This window comes from Schistocerca cancellata, chromosome 1 (assembly GCF_023864275.1).
Source record: "Schistocerca cancellata isolate TAMUIC-IGC-003103 chromosome 1, iqSchCanc2.1, whole genome shotgun sequence".
Taxonomy (NCBI): Eukaryota; Metazoa; Arthropoda; class Insecta; order Orthoptera; family Acrididae; genus Schistocerca; species Schistocerca cancellata.
The window spans coordinates 465,165,779-465,181,375 of record NC_064626.1 but is presented as its reverse complement, the minus strand read 5'-3'; positions in this window follow the sequence as shown (position 1 = coordinate 465,181,375).

Sequence of the window (15,597 nt, the reverse complement as noted above, 5' to 3'; positions counted from 1 at the left end):
CAAATCAGATAGCCGCTGGAAGCCAGAGAGGATTTCCTCCGATCCATAGCGACACACATCATTGGTGCCGACATGAGCGACCACCTGCAGATGGGTGCACCCTGTACCCTTCATGGCATCCGGGAGGACCCTTTCCACATCTGGATTGACTCCCCCCGGTATGCACACGGAGTGCACTTTGGTTTTCTTCCCCTCCCTTGCTGCCATATCCCTAAGGGGCCCCATTACGCGCCTGACGTTGGAGCTCCCAACTACCAGTAAGCCCACCCTCTGCGACCGCCCGGATCTTGCAGACTGAGGGGCAACCTCTGGAACAGGACAAGCAGCCATGTCAGGCCGAAGATCAGTATCAGCCTGAGACAGAGCCTGAAACCGGTTCGTCAGACAAACTGGAGAGGCCTTCCGCTCAGCCCTCCGGAATGTCTTTCGCCCCCTGCCACACCTTGAGACGACCTCCCACTCTACCACAGGTGAGGGATCAGCCTCAATGCGGGCAGTATCCCGGGCAACCACAGTCGTAGTCCGATCGGGGGATGCGTGGGACGAGCTGGCTGTCCCCGACAAACCCCCATCCGGACCCCCACAGTGATGACCATTGGCAACAGCCTCAAGCTGTGTGACCGAAGCCAACACTGCCTGAAGCTGGGAGCGAAGGGATGCCAACTCAGCCTGCATCCGAACACAGCAGTTGCAGTCCCTATCCATGCTAAAAACTGTTGTGCAAAGAACGTCTGAACTAATCTACAGAGCGCAAACAAATCGACACAAAATTTAAACGGTTATTAAAATACAAGATTGCCTAGTAAATGCAGTAATGCTGCCACTTGAGCACTGCTGACACACTGCTCGGCGGCGGAAGGAGACTACGCGATTTTACACTATTCAGGTACTAAAACGCGATGCTGCAACTATCAAATACTATAATACGCCCAAAATTTATGAATTAAACAATGCAAGTACCAAAAACACGCAAAGAAATTAAGAATTAAACTATGTAACAAATGAGTGAGCTAGGAGTATACGACTTGCTGCTGCAGCTGCTTATCCAACGGCGGCAGGGAGCACTGTTAGTGTATCAACACGGTATGTCCAAAATATCTCGAAAAAAATGGCACTAAGCACTATGGGACTTAACATCTGAGGTCATCAGTCCCCTAGACTTAGAACTACTTCAACCTAACTAATCTAAGGACATCACACACATCCATACACGAGGCAGGATTCGAACCTGCGACCGTAGCAGCCTGAGGTGAATAGAACCGCTCGGTCACAGCGGCCGGCAAATATCTCGAATAGCACACCACTCACAGCCATGTGACGAGGCGTAAGAACAGTGGCTATAAAGAAATTCTAACTGAAAGGGACTGGAGACGACTTTCACGCTTTGTCAGTGACAATCAGTTTCAAACTCGACAGGAAATGCTGCTGTTATTGCACAGAGGTCCATACGAATTTCCGAGGGAATATTGCGGACTGTATGCGTCAAACTTTGGGTATCTCGCAAAGCCCATTGCTCACAGGAGCTCATAAAACTGTACGTCTTCAGTGCGCCAAACTACACAAAATTACGTGACTGTTGTTCCGGAAACAATAATGTAACATATATAAATTTATAATGAAAGATACATTTGATCAAAATATTTAATCGACATCAGAGAATTTTATAAACCGCAGCGCTCGTAATTGTCGGCCAATTTCGCTAATGTATAATTACTCTTCATTCAATTTTGATTTAGATTCGCGTGCTTTACAGAAATGAGAGAACACTGAAAACACTCTGGATGGAGCAAAAGTACATGGGCTGCCAGGGGGAGTAAAAGCAGCCCTCGTCGCTCCGAGCCATTTTGTAGAAGGACACATATGAGTGTTGCAAGTCAATGGACTTTGGGGTGGACAGCTCTTTGTATTTGCCACACCAGGGTGCTCAAGCATTGTGGATGAACACAGGTAAGATCTGTGGCACAGGAGCCCCTGCCACATAACGATTTACAATATTGGAAAGTGAGAGGTGGAAAAACGTTTTATCAGAAGGCACTACTGCGGATGAAAATGTTTTTTGCCCGTAAAGCACTAGACGCCACAAACAGACATCTGAAAAATGGAATCAGAACCGGCAGTTTTGGGCCTTTCTATGTGTGAGACACTACTGAAAATGTTGGCTGAACAAAATGCAAATGGTTACACGACATAAGAATCGCAGGATTTGGCCTATGTAAATAAACAAGAGACTAGGCGAAGACATTAGGCTGTTCTAATGGGGACCACCTCAGTGGTCAATGAGAGAGAGATGGAGAGTGAGATGAATTTTTCTGTATAAAACGTCGGAATGCAAGTTACTGGTTAATAGTATGGAAGATGGACCAGGGAAATGGACCTGCATATTCTGAGAAGCAAATTGATTGGTCAACACTCGCAAGATCCAAACTCTAGCCAATCTGAATTCAGTAAGAAATGTGAAACACCGCAATGAGAGGTTTCCTGTTAGAAAACGTTCGAACGAAAAATGACTTCACCTTACACTTCCTCATCGGAATCTTCTCCAGCGACTTGGTGAGAGGTGCTGCCAGCCTCCTGCTCCCAATAATGACGTAGGGACTTAGAGAAATTTTGGGTTGATTTGCACTTTGCCATTGGCGAGGGTCGCTGGTGTTACTAATGACTGATTCTGTAGCCTCTTAAGCCTTCGTCTATAACACTGTGGTGGCATCGAGATGATGTGAAGGGCAATTAAGATCACTTTATAACATTTCGACCACTCTAATTTTCACTTTCTATGAACAGTCTGCTTTCAACTCCAACCATAGTTAAGCTGCATTCCCATCTTTAGCACTATTTTACCTATCATTTTACACCATGACAATAACTGGACACTTCAATGATCGAAATTAATCTACTTTCGCAATTCTTAAAACCTTTTTCACCAATCCTTACGTAAGATATGACAAAGGGTTTTACATTAGTATTGCCATTGTTTGACAATTATTATGCATAACTTTATCAGAACAAATCAAGTAACTGCAACTATTTTCTCATTTAGTAGTCATATAATTCCCATTTCCCTATTTTGGAGAGTGATTAGTTAACATATGTCAAAGTCTGGTCTCACTTTCATATTTATACGTAAAGTCCACAACCAAACTCAAGTGACTTTTACCATTTTGACGATGCCTGCTGAGGATTCATTAATGTTTCATCTCCTGCCACCGTAGTAAGATTTGCAAAACTTAAAATTAACGCAAGGATGTATGTTGTTACTGTAAACAAATAAATTATTAAATATAGCTTCGAGTGTTGATGCATAACCATTTATGCATTTTCTTTCATTGAGGTTGGTTGGTTTATATCCATCGCTGTTCAGCTGAAGAACCATCGTGGAAATTTTGGAGGGAATTTTATATATTTGTGTATGTGTATGTTAAGAGCCGAATGAACAGTAGCGTACTTGAAGATTGATGGATTTTACGTTAGGTTAGTTATATTATTTTGAAAGTCTGTTGCATTTGAATATTAAGATTTGTGTTAGGGTATGCCAAGGATTACTATAGTGAAGGTGAGAAATTTAACATGGATGAAGAAAATACGGAGGGAAATTTCAAATAATTCATAGACATTAGTCGGAGGTTCAGACATGGAGGTGCCACCAAAAAACGCTCCGGCAGTCGGTAATAGAGAGCGTTGTGAGGCAGTGTCGCAGGAAAAAATAAACATCGTGAACGAACGGGAACAAGGACAAAGCAGTGACGAGATGTCTGAGATGGAAATTAGGAGAGCAGAGGAGTATACAACTTCCACTGCAGCAGAAAATTTAGAAACTACAGGACACGAAAATGCAGCACAGAGTAATGTCTATAATGAGCCCAAACCTCCTTCACCTGCAATATGAGAGTTGCGGAACTTCCTACTCGAGCAATTAAAACGGAATGACAAAAAATAAAAAGATGCTAGATATAAGAGAAGCCAAAATTTACTTAAGAAAAGCAAGGAAAACAATGACGCACTTTTCAAGCAACTAAGGGAATGATTTGAGAAAAGTGAAAAAACAAGAGACACACAATCTGAAGAAAAAAATGTCTCTAAGCACTATGGGACCTAACCTCTGAGGTCATCAGTCCCCTAGACTTAGAACTACTTAAACCTAGCTAACCTAAGGACATCACACACATCCATTCCCGAGGCAGGATTCGAACCTGCGACTGTAGCAGCAGCGCGGTTCCGGACTGAAGCGCCGAGAACCGCTTGGTCAGAGCGGCTGGCTCTGAAGAGAATAAAAACCATTTTAAAAGATTCAATAAAAATTAGACGAGCAGGCAGAAGCCGTTGGCCAGAAACTAGATGACAACATCAATAAAAGCAAAGAGCAAGGAAAAACGTTAAACAAGAAATTAGGCGATAAGACGAAGGAAATGAATTGGCGGAGTATACTAAGAACATCATCAATGCGAGCTCTGAAGATACTGAACAGGTTAAGTCATGGAGGGAAATACGTAAGGAGAAAGCCTGCCATCCACTGTTGGTCGTTTTAAGATTTAGATGAACCAGCGTGTTGAAATTTTTTGGATGTTGTGCATTGAACATAATATTTGGCGTTCCGATCCCGATCACTGGACGAGAAGGTCATAAAACTTTTATCAGAGCCGCTGGATGGACAACTTGATTTATTTTTTGGAGACAAGATTCTTGCGTGGACTTCTGCCGGGGTTCATTGTTCGAGACTTTGGCCAGCTGACCTGATCGCCAGCTTCCAGACTTACTCAGATCCATCTGTGGGCTTCACACGATGCCATATATATATATATATATATATATATATATATATATATATATATATATATATATATATATATATGGAGCTCCGCCACGTAGAGAACTTTGTCGAGTTGCTCTTACGCCCGCAGTAGCGTATTCATTGCTTAGCGGCAACAACAGATCTTTCTTTGCATGCACAGTAGTCGTACACTCTTTTGGTGCTCATTCACTGTCTCGAGAAATAGTAATAGAGCAGTCAGATAGTGTTACCATCTTGTTCACAACAGGTGGCATGGTATAGCATAGTCAAACAGTAGGCCTTTAGTTCAGCATTAGCAGTTTCTCATTCTATTGATGTTGAATTATTGACAACACTGTCACACCACTGGGCATTAAGAGAGCCACTTGCAGTAATACACTGATGCAAAGTTACGCAAAGGTGGCTAACTGTCGCCATTGTACGAGGTGGTTCAGGAGTCCCAAATGTATCGGGCCTTGAAAGCTTTGTGGACCGGGATGTCATCGCATACAGAACCTATCATGTAACTGAAAATGCTAATAAAGACTTTGGCAAATCTACCTATATGTCACCCTCACCCTTTACTTTATATACTCGTAGTAGTTACGCCAAGGTGCCGCAGTCTGCATACTGGTTGGTGACCAGCGAGTTACTGCAAGCGGGGACTTTTAGTCATGCTCTTTGTGTGACGTTTGTGGTGGCAAAACCACGATATACGTACTCTGGCGCGTATATTACTGGCCATCTGACCAGTATCTTCATTGAATGGGTCTACCCGCAGTATTTATGGACCGAGGATTGAACTGAGGCACTCCCAGCCAGCAAACCAGTAGGCGTCTACCGGTGCCAAACGTTGCCTGCCAGACGCAGGTCCAGGATTTGCACACAGATGCCTCCGCCATTTCACACCAGACCTACTGCCAGCCACCCTCGTCTCTGGCCAATCCAAGCTCTGTTATCTTGCCCAGTTACTGACCCAGCACCGCCGGCCGCCTAAATATGAACACGTTGCGAGGTCTTCTCGCCAACATGCTGGGCTACACGTAGCGACAATCATCTACGTCACCGTTATGCATCGTGCACCGCGACCCATAGATTCAACACTCCGCAGTCAGTGCACCTGACGTGGCCACAAGTTACCTGTATACATCGTTGGGTAACAAATTACGTCTCTGCAGTCAACGAGTCGCTTTTGACTTTCCTTGACCCACCAATCTTTACCAGAGAACGCTCACACCCGTTACAGATCACCGGAATGTTCTTTGCAGGCTGTCAGGGTGATACACATTTACGTGGACAGGGCCTCAGACTAGAAACTGATAGCTATATTGTATTAAACACAGCTTGTAATTACTGTAATTCCTTGTTATTTTCGAGTCTCTGAGGGTTCGGGGTAATTGACTGTTTTATAGTTAGATAATAAATTTGGAAACTGATGTGTTGTTGTTGTGGTCTTCAGTCCAGAGTCTGATTGATGCAGCTCTCCATGCTACTCTATCCTGTGCAAGCTTCTTCATATCCGAGTAACAACTGCAACCTACAACCTTCTGAATCTCCTTAGCGTTTTCATCTCTTGGTCTCCCTCTACGATTGTTACCCTCCACCCTTCCATCCAGTATTAAACTGGTGATCCCTTGATGTCTCAGAACGCGTCCTACCAACAGATCACTTCTTCTAGTCAAGTTCTGAAACAAATTCCTCTTCTCCCCAATTCTGTTCAGTACCTTCTCATTAGTTACTTAATCAACCCATCTAATCTTCAGCATTCTTCTGTAGCACCACATTTCGAAAGCTTCACTTCTCTCCTTGTCTACGCTATTTATCGTCCATGTTTCACGTAAATACATGACTACACCCAATACAAATGCTTTCAGAAACACTTCCTAACACATAAATCTATACTCTTTTTCAGAAACGCTTTCCTTGCCATAGCCGGTCTACATTTTATATTCTCTGTACTTCGACCACCGTTAGTTATATTGCTCCCAAAGTAGCAAAACTCATTACTACTTTAAATGTCTCATTTACTAATCTAATTCCCCCAGAATCACCCGATTTAATTCGACTACATTCCATTATCCTTATTTTGCTTTTGTTGATGTTCATATTATATCCTCCTTTAAAGACACTGCCCAATCCGTTCAACTGCTCTTTCAAGTCCTTTCCTGTCTCTGTCAGAATTTCAATCTCATCGGCAAACCTCAAAGTCTTTATTTCTTCCCCGAATTTTTCTTTTGTTTCCTTTACTGCTTGCTCAATATACAGATTGAATAACATCGGGGAGAGGCTACAACCCTGTCTCACTCCTTTCTAAATCACTGCTTCCCTTTATGGCCCACGACTCTTATAAATGCCATCTGGTTTCTGTACAAGTTGTAAATAGCCTTTCGCTCCATGTATTTTACCCCTGCCATCTTCAGAATTTGAAAGACAGTATTCCAGTCAACACTGTCAAAAGCTTCTCCATGTCTCCAAATGCTAGAAACGTAGGTTTGCCTTTCCTTAACCTATCTTTTGAGAAAAGTCGTTGGGTGAATATGGCCTCGCATGTTCCAACATTTCTATGGAATCCAAACTGATTTTCCCAGTGGTCGGCTTCTGCCAATTTTTTCATTCTTCTGTGAAGAATTCGTGTTAGTATTTTGCAGCTGTGAGTTATTAAACTGATAGTTCAGTATTTTTCACACCTGTCAACACCTGCTTTCTTTGGGATTGGAATTATTATATTCTTCTTGAAGTGTGAGGGTATTTCGCCTGTCTCATACATCTTGCTCATCAGATGGCTGGCTCTCCGAGGCTATCAGTAGTTCTAACGGAATGTTGTCTACTCCCGGGGCCTTGTTTCGACCTACGTCTTTCAGTGCTCCGTCAAATATTAACATAGTATCATACCACCCACTTCATCTTCAGCTATGTCATCTTCCATTTCCATAATACTGCCCTCAAGTACACCGCCCGTGTATAGACCCTCTATATAATGTGGGGTTTCGGTTTTGTTTTGTGGGAAACGCTGAGTTGGTCATCGTCTGCTGGGAACAGACGATGTTGCTTCTCGTTCGAAGGAGAGCACAGGATGACCAACTTAGGTTTCCAATACCTGAACAGAGAGGTTTACCCATCTTAGTCGAAGGCTGTGTCGAAGGCTGTCTTTGCGTGTGAGGTTGGTGACGGAGGGCTACCCCTCTGTTAGCTTCCGATTCACGGGATGCTAGGTAATTTCGTGAGAGGAAGGGGGCACTCTTCGGTGAACGCTTGGTGAGTACGGATCGTAGCTCTTAAGGGGGGTTTCAGGTGATAGGAAGCAGGTTGAGTTAGGACTTCGTTATGTTTAACTGTTGAAATACTTAAGAACTTAACTGAAGCGTGTGAAACGAGTATGATTTTTAATGATTTTAATCTTATATTTTGTGGAAGTTGCTTTTGTCTTTGTGTGTCGACTTTTTGCCACGTGTTTGGTAACCAATGACGCTTCTAGTCCACCACGGCACCGCAATAGGCTTTATTTTAACAGTTTGGTTGCTTAATGAGCTATAATTACTGCAAAAATATCTGTTCTTTCGTGCGCTTTCTACAAAGCAGCACAACAGTTTGATCCGTAATGCACCACGTGCTCTAGTTCGGCCGTTTGCAAGCAGCAGACGCAGTTAGTATGTTAAATAATTATCGCACAGTCCCGTGTATTGGTTAAACCTCTGTCCAGAATAGTGCATGCGTAGAATAGTAATGCAAATCTCACTGATATATTTTTATGGTATTAATGCAAAGGAGATGATAAAGTAATTGTCTCCTACCCCCTTCTTCTGTTTCTTCTTACTGTTGTTAAATTGTGCTCTGTTTCATTCTCACTAATTCTTACTTAAATATTTCTAGTCAGGCACCAGTTATGTGTAGTTAGGATGTGCAACCAAATATTTAGTTACAATAAATAATTTACGTGAAAGATAAATTCTTTGGTGTCGATCTTACCCCCTTAATCTGATTTCCATTCCTGAATTAATCAAGTTGCTTCATGCACGACATAGAGTGCTATTTATCTGGCTGCTTAAAGAAATTTGCGTACTTGTAATTAAATTATTAAAGTAATTAAACTAATAATTTTCCAGCTCCGTTTTGTCTAAATGGTTAGGAAGGGCTTGGGCTGGTAGCGACCCTGAATTTCTGAATTTTTATCATTATTTGTGTGAGAGAAGCAGCTATAAATGCGGGATAACGTATATGGCTCGATGAGAAACGTCGTAAACATAGTAATACGTTATAGCGTACACAACCTTCTTTCATGATTCTTAAACCAGGTGTTCGCTATGATTAAGTTATGCTCCGTGAAAAATTCTACCAGGTGGCTTCCTCTTTCATTCCTTTTCTACAGTCCATATTCACCTACAACTTTTCCTTCTCTTCCTTTTCCTGCTATTCAATTCCAGTCACCCATAACTATTAAATTTTCGTCTTCCTTAACTATCTGGATAATTCATTTTATCGCATCGAACATTTTTTCAATCTCCTTATCATCTGCGGAGCTAGGTGGCATGTAAAGTTGTACTACTGTGTTAGGCGTGGGCTTTGTGTCTATCTTGGCTATAATAATGCATTCACTAAGCTGTCCATAGTAGCTTATCTGCGTTCCTATTTTTTTTATTCATTATTAAGCAACTCACGCATTACTCCTATGTGATTTTTTTATTTATAATCCCGTATTCATCTGACCAGAAATCTTGTTCCTCCTGCCACCGAACTTCACTAACACCTACTGTGTCTAACTTTATCCTATCTATTTCCCTTTCCTAATTTTCTTCTCCTGCCCCTGGAAATGTCTTTCAATTTAAAACCTGATTTCTAAATCTCGGTTTTACCATTATATAATCTACCTGAAACCCTCCAGGCCTCTTCCATGTATACAACTTTCTTTCACGTTATATGTAAAAATTTAAGCGCTTTCACAAAGTATTTTTTGAGGGAGAAGAGTCTTGAGCCCAATGGGACCACCAACCCGCATTTAGAATCTGTGGCTATTTCTCTACGTCTTGCTTCCCACCCATTGGATATGGCGATAGAAGCGATTATTCAGTTGTTGATGGGAAGCTGAATGCTAACCAGTGTATACTACATTGGTAACTCTTTTGTTATACCTTTCGTGACCTGGGTACCATATTTTAGATCGGGCAGAAATATAAGAAATAAAGTATTCCGTAATTTACTGGCTCACATAACCATAGTCTGCTAGTCTGCTTACCTGTGCTTTTCATTTTTGTATCGTGTTAATGCTGTGAAAGTTGCGAGATGTGACTTTTCAGGCGTTGCCGAGGGTTCTTCTGCAAATAAACTTCTGGGGTTTGCCCCCGGATCATATTGTGCAAATTCAACAATATTTCATCGACACAAATTTTCGACTATTTTATGCAAGAGCGTTGTGTTTAACACCACCGTCATTGAAGCCTGGGGCAACTACATCAGTCAGCAGTAGTGGAGTGTTGCCTGGCTATGGGGCACCGTATGTTCCACGAGAAGTCTGAAGTTCTATCCTGAGCGTCGTATTTTTAGGTCTGTATTGTCAAGGAGGTGATACACATCCATTCGGCGGACAATCTTATTAAAAGCGATACAGTTTCTTAGTCAAGCGCCGCCCGGAATCCAGCAGTCGCTGCCATTGAATCAAAACAGAAGGAACGAGTACTTCCGATTGATGACTCAACGCAGCGCACTGCGGAGACTTCATTCAATTTCTTAGCCACAAGAGCGTCCGGCGGCACCATCTTTGCCCACAACACATGCGCGGAAGGCCTTTCTGCGGCTTCCGGCAAGGGGCACAACGAGCGACCCTTTCCTCCAATTGCGAGCGTCTTTCCCTCGCACGCGTATTGCCTGCTACTGTCATTATAAATGTCGACGCCGCACCTCGATTGTCATCAGTCGCGCCTTATAGCAGGTACAACAGCATCTACCACCACCTCAAGATTCTAACAGTTGTATCGAATAAATATTGTGGGATTTGCGCAATATGTTCCGGCAGCAAACGCGAGAAGTGTATTTCCAAAGATGTCACAGTTAGTTGCTACTGCAGTTCTTCAATTACCTGTGTAACACATTCATTTTTCAAACCAAGTTATTTACGAAAACGTGCGTCTAGAGCACGGTGTAGTTCAATTGGTTCAAATGGGTCTGAGCACTATGGGACTTAACATCTGAAGTCATCAGTCCCCTAGAACTTAGAACTGCTTAAACGTAACTAACCTAAGGACATTACACACGTCCATGCCCGAGACAGGATTTGAACCTGCGACCGTAGCAGTCATGCGGTTCCAGACTGAATCGCCTAGAACCGCTCGGCCACAACTGCCGGCCACAGTGTAGTGAGAAGTTGTATCATGAACTGCGGGGAAATCGGAGAAGAAGAAAACAGAAGCGTCTCAGATGTGGACCTAGGGAAGGATGTTGGAATTTTGGTGCACTGAAAAGAAATGAGAAGGTTCCCTCCAGAACCAGCGAGGAAATAAATATTTGGAAAACACTCAGAAAGGATATGATGATAGCACACATATTAAACCAGCAGGGAATAACTGACAAGGCACTAGAAGTAGCTGCAGGGGGAAAAATCTGTAGGGGAAGCCAGAGGTTGGGATGTATCCAACAAATAATTGTGGATGTTGAGTGCAAGTGTTATTCTGAGATGATGCCAATCGGGGTAGCCGCGCGGTTTGAGGCGTCTTGCCCGGTTCGCGCTGCTCCCCCTGTCGGAGGGTCCAGTCCTCCCTCGGGCATGGGTGTGTGTGTTGTCCTTAACGTAAGTTCGTTTAAGTTAGATTAAGTAGTGCGTAAGCCTAGGGACCAATGACCTCAGCAGTTTGGTCCCATAGTCCTTACCACAGCCGGTCGCGGTGGCCGTGCGGTTCTGGCGCTGCAGTCCGGAACCGCGGGACTGCTACCGTCGCAGGTTCGAATCCTGCCTCGCACATGGGTGTGTGTGATGTCCTTAGGTTAGTTAGGTTTAAGTAGTTCTAAGTTCTAGGGGACTTATGACCTAAGATGTTGAGTCCCATAGTGCTCAGAGCCATTTGAATCATTTGAACCTTACCACAAATTTCCAAATATTCTGATATGAAGATTTTGGCACTAGAGAGAAAGTTATTTCGGGTCAATATAAACGAATTAGAAGGCTAATCACACCCCAAAAAGGAAGGAAAGTTTAGGTTATGTTCGAGGGGGATAATGCATATAATGGAGTAAACACCACAACTACTCATGAAATTTGCGCATCCCTGACCGGCATGTTCAACCACCGTCTGCAAGTCTAGGATACTATGGGAAATTGTATAGTTTTATACTAGCCTTCAGCCAGCAATCTTCGTGAACTGAGGATCCATATGTTTCAGACATCGCAAGAAGTTTCTCAAGATGACACATGGAGAATATTTGATTCCATGTTGCAACATATACAGAAGTGCATTCGTGCCAGTGGGCGTCATGCATCATAGTGATATTGATGATGCACGTCACTTCCATGGAGAATAAACATTTGATCATTTAGTACCTCTTTCGTGATCAATATCTCCACAAAGTTTGGTAAATATGGGACTGGTGGTTCATGGTGTAACGCATTCCATTTCCATCAGTGTATCTGAGCTGCCACGAGACATGACATGTGTACGGTGATTTAAATGCCGTGCCAGCGCTAAGTGTGCTACGGCAGTGGAGTATACCGCTGAGTGAGGCCGTACGGCAGCGCAGACAGAGCTCGCCCCTGCGAGTGTGCGCCGAAGAATTGGACTGATCTTTGCATGACAAGCAGTGGGTGTAGATTGCAGCTGCGCCGATGGAACGACGATGGTTCGATGAATAGAACGCGATGTCAGCAGCCTGTAGGAGACTGATCTACTGGATCTGGTATTATTGTGCTGCTTCGGTATCTTAAATGGTCGACATATTTCATAGGAGGACGAATATCTGTGAATTCTGTTGGTTAATCAATAGACTATTGTACGTAATATTCAAGATTACCAGATAGTTTCTTTGCCTGGAGTGTTCAAAATAGTTCAAATGGCTCTGAACACTATGCGACGTAACATCTGAGTTCATCAGTCCCCTACAACTTAGAACTACTTATACATAACTAACCTAAGGACATCACATACATCCATGCCCGAGGCAGGATTCGAACCTAGAACCGCTCGGCCACGCTGGCCGGCTACCTGGAGTGTGATTTTAGCTCCAGCCAACTACAGCGCACCCATCACATTCGGTCAGAAACATACAAAGTAGGAAGTGGATTACAGAAGAGCCACGCGATTGTTGTTGTTATGCCTTTCAAAAAACACAGCTGTAGCACGTTGCGAGGCGAGCTAGGTGTGGAGGTAGTTAACACAGCAGTACCTAAGCGGGTGAAGGGGGGATTCTTTCCACCCCAGCTACCGCGGAAGTGTGTAGTATACGTGGTGCAAGGGATAACAAAGCCCAAGCAAGCACAGTCTATGAGCATATAAATTCCTGGCCACTTACGAAGTGAAATCGCAGCCCTACCATCAAGGGGCAGTGACACTTCGGCACCATCCAAAATGCTGTATGTGGTCAGCAGTTCGATCCCGCATCAGGGCAACCTGCACTGAAGCATGAGACTTCAGATGCAGAGCCACTGCCCGCCACAGGGTCAACCAAGCCCTGGGACATAGCACGCTGGCCACACCAGTGGGTCATGGTTCCCTCTTTCTATGGTAAATCAACTGAGGTAAATCAACTGAGGTAAATCAAGTGAGGTAAATCAAGTGAGGTAAATCAAATGCTGAAGGTCTTAAGAATTTGGTTGAGATGGACAGGTAGTCTAGTGCAGAACTGTTAAGGGTAGAAAAGTTGAGATTAACAGGAGAAGCAAATGGGGGTTATACGAAGGCTCTCAAGAGAGATCGAAAGTTTGAGGAATTTAAGAATGGGTTAGTTCGGAGGTATATGAAGGAGAATAGTACCAGAAATTTTAGGCAACCTTTGAGCATGCAGAGTTACTGGATGAATTTGCCGACAGAATAAAGAAGATCAATGGGTGTACTTACGAATTGAAACAGAATGTAATGGTGAATGAGACACTTTTGCGAGAGACTGATCTGAGGGAGCTTGATGAATTTTTAAGAGGATTGTCTTCACAGATATCCAGAAGAGTACGGACAGGAGTCTGACTGATTTGCGGTAGCTGTCAGATTAGCAATAGAACGTGAACTACCAGCACGGGGCTTTGACACCTGGAGCGACATCCGGAATGCTGTAGGGAGTTCGCAGTTCGACCCCATGTCAGGTTGCTGTGGGTCTTGATCGCTGCATCACCCGTTACCGGCAGCCGCGAATAGCTAGAGACGTCCGGCATGCCATGACCGCAGCCGCCTTAGCTGCTGATTCGAAGAATTACTGACCGAAGCTGTGACATCACGCCACGGCTCGGCCACGCTGCTCTCTGTCGGCATTGCTGAACGTCACGCGTACATATACGCAGGGGACAGCCGAAGGCATCAACCAGACAGCTGCTGCTTGTAATGAATCACGGACGCGAGCCATAACACAGGGCTTTGAAAACAACAAAACAATCTCTCTGACTCCGATATTCTTCACAGTGCATTCACAGTGTATCATAGACCAGGTTACACAGAGGATGATTGCGAACTCCATGTTGGTAAAGCTGATTCGATCTGAAGATTTTTTTAATACTTCTTGTCTGTAACTGGGACAAGGTATCGAGTGGTACTTCAACTGGTGTGTTTAAAGTATGGTGGGAGGAGCCTTATGTGAGTGAAAAGTAATGGTTGCGTTTTCTGGACGTTTACTGAGATAAGAGACTTTGTCATGGTGCATTTTTTCCGGAAAGAGTCAGGGGCATAACTGCATTTTGTGGAATTATGTAACTGCTCATAATTTGTTTAATAGGCAAGACTGAGGCTTGACTGTATTATCGCCAGCTATAGACAGTGTTCCGTAGCTCTGTGCATCTAAATATGACGTTGTGGTGAGGGCTTACATTCTGTTGATGTTTTCAAAATGCATAGTTGATGAGCAGTGCATGGTAAGTGAATTTTATTGATTACGCTGGTGTTACAATTTTAATTAATCTTAATTGTTGTCAATACATCTTATATTTAACGAAACTTATATCCATGTTCTGGTCTCAGTGGTTTGCCAAATTAGTACAGAGTTAATGTTCTTGTGACACCGTATATAGGACAAATTATTCTATTGAACGTCACGCGGGACTAGCCAAGCGGTCTGAGGCAATGCAGTCATGGACTGTGCGGCTGATCCCGGCGGAGGTTCGAGTCCTCCCTCGGGCATGGGTGTGTGTGTTTGTCCTTAGCATAATTTAGGTTAAGTAGTGTGTAAGCTTAGGGACTGATGACCTTAGCAGTTAAGTCGCATAAGATTTCACACACATTTGAACACATTCTATTCAATTAATTGCCGGTCAGCTTCAAAATGGTTCAAATGGCTCCGAGAAATAATGTCGTCGTATGAATCTTTAGCACTCAGCGATGAAATTTCTTGCATGATTCAAGGATAATAAGCCGAATTTGTTGTTACTTTGCGTTTTCTTATCATTGATGTTTTCTTATGAACGACATTTTTGTGAAATAAAATATGTTCACTTAAGGCTCAACCCTCCCATATCACTTCCCCGTTGCACTGCAGTATCAACCAGCAGCTAGCACCGAAAGAACGTAAGATTTGGTCTTAACTTTCCAGAAACAGGAATCACTTGTGGTGAGAAACTCAGTGGACAGAAACGCTGTTAGTTAACTCGGGAGCCTCAGCAGCAGACGCAGGGGCGGCCTTTAATAACTGTCTTCAGGAGGTGCCCGCATGGCGCC